The sequence below is a fragment of the Gobio gobio genome, assembly GCF_949357685.1.
Source record: "Gobio gobio genome assembly, chromosome: 15".
Taxonomy (NCBI): domain Eukaryota; kingdom Metazoa; phylum Chordata; class Actinopteri; order Cypriniformes; family Gobionidae; genus Gobio; species Gobio gobio.
In genome coordinates, this window is record NC_137108.1 from 26,005,103 (window position 1) to 26,012,556 (window position 7,454).

At 38.0% G+C, this 7,454-nt stretch overlaps 1 long non-coding RNA gene across 1 annotated transcript; it reads right to left on the bottom strand.

Moving 5' to 3' along the window:
- Positions 1-3,590: 3,590 nt before the first annotated feature.
- On the bottom strand, positions 3,591-7,126 carry LOC307138499. The gene is made up of 3 exons (XR_013818029.1): positions 6,847-7,126; positions 6,632-6,753; positions 3,591-5,070 (listed from the first exon to the last, which is right to left on the bottom strand). It is a non-coding gene; the product is annotated as an uncharacterized lncRNA (long non-coding RNA).
- Between the last annotated feature and the right edge of the window lie 328 nt (positions 7,127-7,454).

Here is a 7,454-nt window from a genome sequence, read left to right on the forward strand (position 1 = left end):
TGATCTGTACAAACACGACGTGCAATTTTGCACACATTTCAATTGACTAAATCAATCAGTTATGATATTGTTACAATGAATATTATCTGATAGTGAAAATAATTTAGATGAATAACAAAGCCACACCTGAAACATTGAAAATGTCAAGTGCCTCAAAGTGACAAGCTGTTTCCCCATTTTATTGATTTATACAGAAAAGAGTTTCACCTCAGACAGTACTGAGTAATGATTGAAGTTAATGTGGCGTAGCAGTTAAAGCTCAAAGGAGGAAACTAGAAAACTGGAGTTTCAGTATCTATTATTTATTTTAAGAGCAAGACTGAAGTTACTTTGTGTCCAGGAATGAAGCGCCAATTGTTTTTCTTGTATGCACTTAATCAACAGGCAGCTCTCATTCACACCCATTCCACAGATAAGATTTCTCTCTCGGCTTCAGCAGGAACTGGTCTGCAAACTGCTCTTGGTGAGCATGGAAGTTATGCTGGAATGGTCATACAATCCATCATCATCAATATCATCATCATCATCATCATCATCATCATCATCATCATCATCATCATCATCAACAACATCAACATCATCCTCAGAGCTGAGCACTGAAGACTCCAAATCTGACTTTTGGGCCTGCTGGATCTTCCTTCTGGGAATTAATCAATTTGACAGTAGTATCCTATGGAGTAAATTACTATATAAATCCATCCATTCAAACTCAGCATGTGATGCAAACTTGTGTACTTGTATCTTAATATTATACTTGCTGGTCTGTTAATAAATTAATGCATTGTTACTTCATCTTGCCTCCTGAGTCTTTCTCGTAGAAGTGGTTTTATCTCACAATTGCTGGTTATTTTACAGTGGTGGCCAAAATTATTAGAACACCTGACAGATCTGAAAATATTGACCTTTTTTGCCTCCAAAGCATGATTTAATTTCATAATGTTCATGAAACATGCAGATGGTTTTTATCCACTTTTAACTTCAATATTTGGTATGTCCACCTTTTGCAGCAATTACAGCAGCACTACTCTCTGGCATAGTGTCAATATAGTTCCTCTGAGAACTTCAACAGTAATGTTATCCCATGTCTTCTGCAACTGAAGCCAAAGGCATTCATTTGAATGTACAATAGATAAGCCCAATAGTTTATTTTCCAACTCACCCCAAATGTGCTTGATGGGGTTGAGGTCCAGACTTTGAGGGGACCAGTACATAATTTTCAATGTTCCAGCAGATTCCTTCCGTCGCAGGTATTTCCGGCAATAGTTAAAAGAATGTTTCGGGTCATTGTCTTCTTGGAAAATAAATACAGGCCCAATAAGACGACTGCCAGATGCCAAGTGTTCTAATAATTTTGGCCATCACTGTATATTTATTTTATAGTTATAGTTCTGTTAATATTATAATATGGGATGTTGAATATTGTATTGGACAGTGGGGGGCCGCTAATTTAGAATATTTTAGAAAACTCAGGCCAAAACACAAAACAGGGTGATTAAAATACTGAAAACCCATAAAAAAGACCACATTTAATATTCACCTATATATATTAACATAAAAAAGATATTTACATATCAGCAGCACTATTAGCAGTTAGAACTGTACAGATATTAATTTAAGGAGAAAGTCGGACTGAAGTGTCTTTTTATGTAACACTATCTGATCTTAGCTTAAGAGGTTCTGTGATTTCCAGGATGTGTATATGATGTGACAAACAGGGTGTGACATTGATTTTTCACCCTATAGCAGGGATGAGCAGTGTGATCATTTGTGGAGTGAGGTTTGGAAAGCTAAAGACTTTAAGAGATTAGAGATGAGAGCAGTCTGGACAAGCCAGTATTTTAAGAGAAACACACTGCCCTCTGCAGGCCACAGTGAGCATTATTCTGAATACTGCACCAAATAAATTAAGGAGAAGTTTTAAAAATTCCAAACATTAAATCTTATGTATATGAAAAAATTGCATTAAATACTCGACATTATCTTTTCTCTCAGTCAAACACTCTTTGGGCTACTTGAGTTGACTCTAACACCCCGACTTCTTTCTGTTCCTGCTACTCCTCCATATCTCTGATGGCCTTCCTCCTCAATCCCTCCAGTCGCTTCGGCTTGGCCTTTCCACCATCCACCTGCCTCTTCAGAGGAACACACATGCATTAAACACATAAACACTCAACATCTCTCTCTCTCTCACAACATCTGTTTCTCAACCAAATACACAGAACATTACACGTTATAAAACACACTGCTCTAAATGTGTACATGTAACGTGTGTGTTTCACCTGCTGCGATCTTTCCTCATCCGGGGTGATGTTCAGCTCCTTTACTTTACCTTCGCTGAAAGGATTGTACAGAGTTCTTCTCCCTGCAACAACACAACTGTATATACTCCTCAGAATGTCCTGAACTTGAAGTGTATCGGGAGTTTCCTTATGCTATAATGTGGCAGCAGAATGGCTGCGTGTCCCCAATGGAATCCATTTCTGAATGAACCAGAGTTGATGTGTCATTCAGACTTTTGCATGAAGGAAAATCGTATTTAGTATTTGCGAGTACCGGAAGTATGAAATGCTTTGAATGCCGAGACATTGGTCATAAGAGGGTTGCATGTCCACATAAGACTCGGAATAGTGTGAATCCGCAGCAGGATGCTGATGATGGAGATCGTGATAATGGTTCAGATGTCTGGGAAGTACAACCTCAGACTACGAGTGAAGTACAAGATAGTGGCGTTGTTGTGGGTGATAATACGAGGCCTAGTGATGGGCCTACTGTTAATGTGAACCAAAACAGGAATACTGAGGGAAGGATGATGGCTGACGTGTTTTTCCAGACATAACGAGTGGCCCCAATGAATTGCAGGCAACGGAGATCAGCGTGTTTTCCCCTGCTATCACCAGTAGCCCTCGCCCCGTGTCTCCTGCCGAAACGCACACACGCTGAGGTATAAAGCTGAAAAAAAAAGTATATATTTAAAAACTGACCTGTAAATGATTTGTATTCCTTAATGGTTTTGAGTTGTTGTGTTGTTTTTAATTGTAAACTTAAATTGCCCATGATAAAAATTGCAAGCTGGGCATTGTTCAAATGAAGATTTTGTGGTGAAAACACTTTAAATTATGAATTGATGGTTTCTATTGTTTCATGGTTGCCATGTGTTTTTATTTCCATGTGTTTCTGTACAATTGTTCTACTTAGGGAAAAGGGACTGTGACTTTCTTGATGCACTGAGGGACATGGAGGATGCTAACCAGGCCGTCCTGCAGCGTGGACAAGAACAGCGTGACCAATATATGCAGCTGTTACTTGAGAGCCAGGCCGAGGAGAGAGATATGAGGAGGCAAGGGTTGGCATTCCTGCAGTCAGAAGTGGAAGAAAGCAGATGGCAGCAGAGGGACTTTCAGGACGGTTTTCTGTCTGTTCTAGGACAGTTTGCCCAATCGTTCAAGAAGTAGCCACAAAGACCAGTCGATTGAATGAACGTCTCTGTTTGCACCAACAAATTTGTATTTTATATATTGTACGTGTTGGCACAGCTCTTGGACAGGTTGTCCAGTCACTGAAAAATTCACTATTTTATATTGTTCTTTTCACATTTGTATTTTATTGTTCTAGTAATTTATTTGTCTTTGCACACTTGTATTTTATATAATAGTTAATAGTTTACAATTCAAGACTGATAATTACTCAGACTGTTATTAATATGAAGATATATAGGCTCAAACATTAAAACAAAAATATTTTTAAACATATAAAAATGTATGAAAACGTATGAAATCTCTAAAATTATGCATTTAATGAAGCATATTGTATGAAGCAATAACTCGTTATTTTTTTTTAGTGAACGCTAAGAAATGTTATCATTATGTTATTGTGATAAGCATCTTATCTATAAAACACATACTTGCAGTATAGTAAACTAATCTTTCAACTGCTTAATTCAGTCTTTGTTTTCATTCAATGAACTTTTCACACGTCTGTTATGAATGACTTAAACCTCATTATCCTTTTATAGAAAATCTTTTGTTTTGGAACTGAGCTATTATAACCCATTGAGAATCTGGATTGCCCATCAACCCATTCATCCCATTTTGCATTAAAAAGGTTAAACCAGGTGAAAGTGCACGTTCAAATAAGCAGTGTTGGTAATGTGTTTAACAACCTGATAAGTCACTTATGACGTTTTATATTTATGACAAAGTCATTTTAAAAAGAAAAATGCTCAAAAAAATACAACTTGGCTTTAGCTTCATTATATACAAAAATGTGTAATATTTATGTATTTGAACATTTCTATCATATAAACAGTCTACAATTCTGAGTCTGATACCTTGGTTGTGTGTTGTCACAAGGACACATGAGCGGCAATCATTTTAAAAGCATATAAAATCTCTCTGCCTGAATGGGGGGTGACTGTTAACAGAATAATGTAAAACCAAAGCGTGATGCAGCAGTAATTTTTTTATTATTAAAATAAAGTGGTACACTTTAAACAATGTACAACAGGTGTATACAGCATAAAAAATTCCATTGCAGCCTCTAAGGTTATTTTTCTCCTCTCATCTCTATAACGTGTGCCACTGAAGTTTACTACATTGTAGTCAAAAACTTCAATAGACCTGTACATGAATCGAGACCCTCAGCTTCTACAGTGGATGACAGAGCTCCGTCAGGCTGGTTTAAAGTACTCGTAACCCATTCTTCTCTGAACTCGTCACCATTCATTTCGCAGAGGTTAGGCAGAACACAACATGCTATCACCAGGGACTTGACCTTGAGTGTACTGCAGTCATTTCGTTTTAGCTGCATCACCAAGGACATAGTACCCCACATCATGTCCACAAATGTTCTGTTACATCTGGTAGTAATAAACCCATGTCCACTAGGTCCCCCTGAAAAACGCAGAATAACTGAAGTTCTTGCATGAGTACCTTCTCAACAGATGAACAACAGAAATCGTGTACACGGTGACACACAGTAGCAATTCACACCCACATAAATGAGAGATGCTTCTGTACTCTGAGTTGGTTGCAAGTTTCCACAGTGCAATGGCAATTGTTTTTTGAATGGGTACTAGGGATGGGCGATATGGACTTAAAAATTTATCCCGATATTTTCTAGTATTTATTGCGATAACGATATCAATGACGATAAATGTAGTATCATTCCCCTTGTTTTTGGATACAAGTGAAAGCTGCATGCATTCTTGCGAGTTTCAGAAAAACAAACAATGATCTAAAGTAAAACGTACATGTCATCAAATAGGCTCCTATAATACATTAAAAAATTAAAATTATATATATATATATATATATATATATATATATATATATATATATATATATATATATATATATATATATATATAAATAAATTTTTTTTTTTTTTTTTTTAATTAATTAATTTTTTTTAATGTAAAATTCCACACCAGCCTTTTCAGAAATGGAAAAGTTGCAGATATAATTGTCTTCTGTAAAGGTGCAGGTAATGTTTAAATAGTGCAAAGGTGCAGGTAATGTTTAAATAGTGCAATTGTGCTAAAAAACATCACACAATACAAACAATAATAATTTTGAAATCAATGACAAGTTTTACATGTAAACCGATTCTGTATTTATTCATACACTCATGGTGCAAACAGTGGTAAATAGCAGAAACAGCAAAAGTAATTATCCCAAAAATGTCTTCAGATTACAAAAAAGTTGAAAATAATGATTTAATGATAGGACTTCAGTAATTTGAGTTGATAAGATAATAATACCACGAATTCTTCTACTAATAAAAATAAACTGCACTAAGGATTAATGAGCTTCTGGGTTCATGAATATTAATCACGTTGTCAGCGCTCATTCTAACTGATTTGCTGAAATCAAAACAGGCACAGTAATAGGTGCACGCCAGCCAATGAGATTCCCGTTTGTGCATTAGTTTCTTCCTGTTCACGAAAGGCTGAATAATTCCAAATAAACGCCATTATTTTACAGGAAAATACAACAAAGGATATTGTTTACATGTAGCACGTCAATTCTTTGTGGTATAAGACTCTCTCGCTCTCTCTTTGAGTGTGTGTGAAACACTGAGCGCTCTCAGTCGCGCGCCTCACACTAGTGTTTACTGTGCGTCAAATGCACTGCGCATTCATTGGGATGAACACAAATAGTGTGCTTTACCGATCGATTGACACAGAGCGAATCTCTTAAGCGCTCAGTCCAAGTGCTCAGCGAGTGAAAGTACATCTGTATGTACAGGTTCAGATTGCCCTCAGGTAGCCCCTCGTTTAGCTATGAACGCTTCCGCCATAGTTGTTTTCGCTCTGCACGTGAGATGCGGATTCAGTGCCGCCGCTCCCATTGCGCGGCGCTTAGGGCACCGAGTGCTGCGGGGGGGCACCACAAGACAATTCTCTCTCCAACCCCCGTTCAGCTATACAAATTGACGAACGCAGCCACCGCGGCCATCATAAAGTGATAACGCTTTAAGCATCAAGAGACGGCCAGCGGTGGCAAGGTGCGGATGGGTCGCGCTATCAACTAGGCTTTATCGTTATTATCGCGGGAAGTCAAATTCTTATCGTGGGGAGAATTTTTACCGGTATATCGCAAACGATAAGATATCGCCCATCCCTAATGGGTACACAATGTTTGTAGTTTGTGTCATGTCTGTCCACGCTGGAACCACGCTGTCCCACCATTCCGTTGTTCTTTGTGTAGCCTAAACCGATGGCGAAACACGACGCATTCGATAGTAGTCGCATATCTAAAACACACAAAGGTGGCAAAAAATAAGTTGACGCAATCTATAATAACATTATTCACAACTCTGGTTTATTTTGATGAATTAGGTTCTTACCAGTCTTGCTCTTTCTATCCGATGGCGCGCGTTCGTCTCAGCCATCTCACGGTCAATGTCCGTAATAGCTGATAAAATACGTTGTCTTATTTTTAATCTAGCTTTACGAGCTTTCAGAATACGCTTTTGTATCAGTGCTCGTCTCTTTTCCGCCGTTTTGTTAATTACCTCGTTAGAAAACCAATACATAACCAACAAAAGCAGCGCTGCTTGCATCTCCTCCATACTTGTTATTGTTGCAGACAGTGTCGCGCAATAATGATTACTCTCCGTCGCTGACTGGGAGGAGCAGTCGCGCGCAGTCCTACGTCACCGGACTAATTTGCCTAATCTTCACGGTACTTTTGACAGGTCTGGGGGAGAAAAAGTTCCTGGGGAAAAAAGTTCCTGGTACAAATTGTTCCGGGTAATTTCGTTGGAAACGGGGCTCTAGTTTAGTACTCCAAAATAATGAATAAAATTGTTTGATAGATGTATATGGAGAGTAAGGAATAAACAGGAAAGACAGTACACATGGGTCAAAGTGACTGACAGTGACAATATGGTCTGTGGAGCTAGATTGGATCGGTTTTATTTTGGAAAAATATGGAACAATAGAGTTATGAATG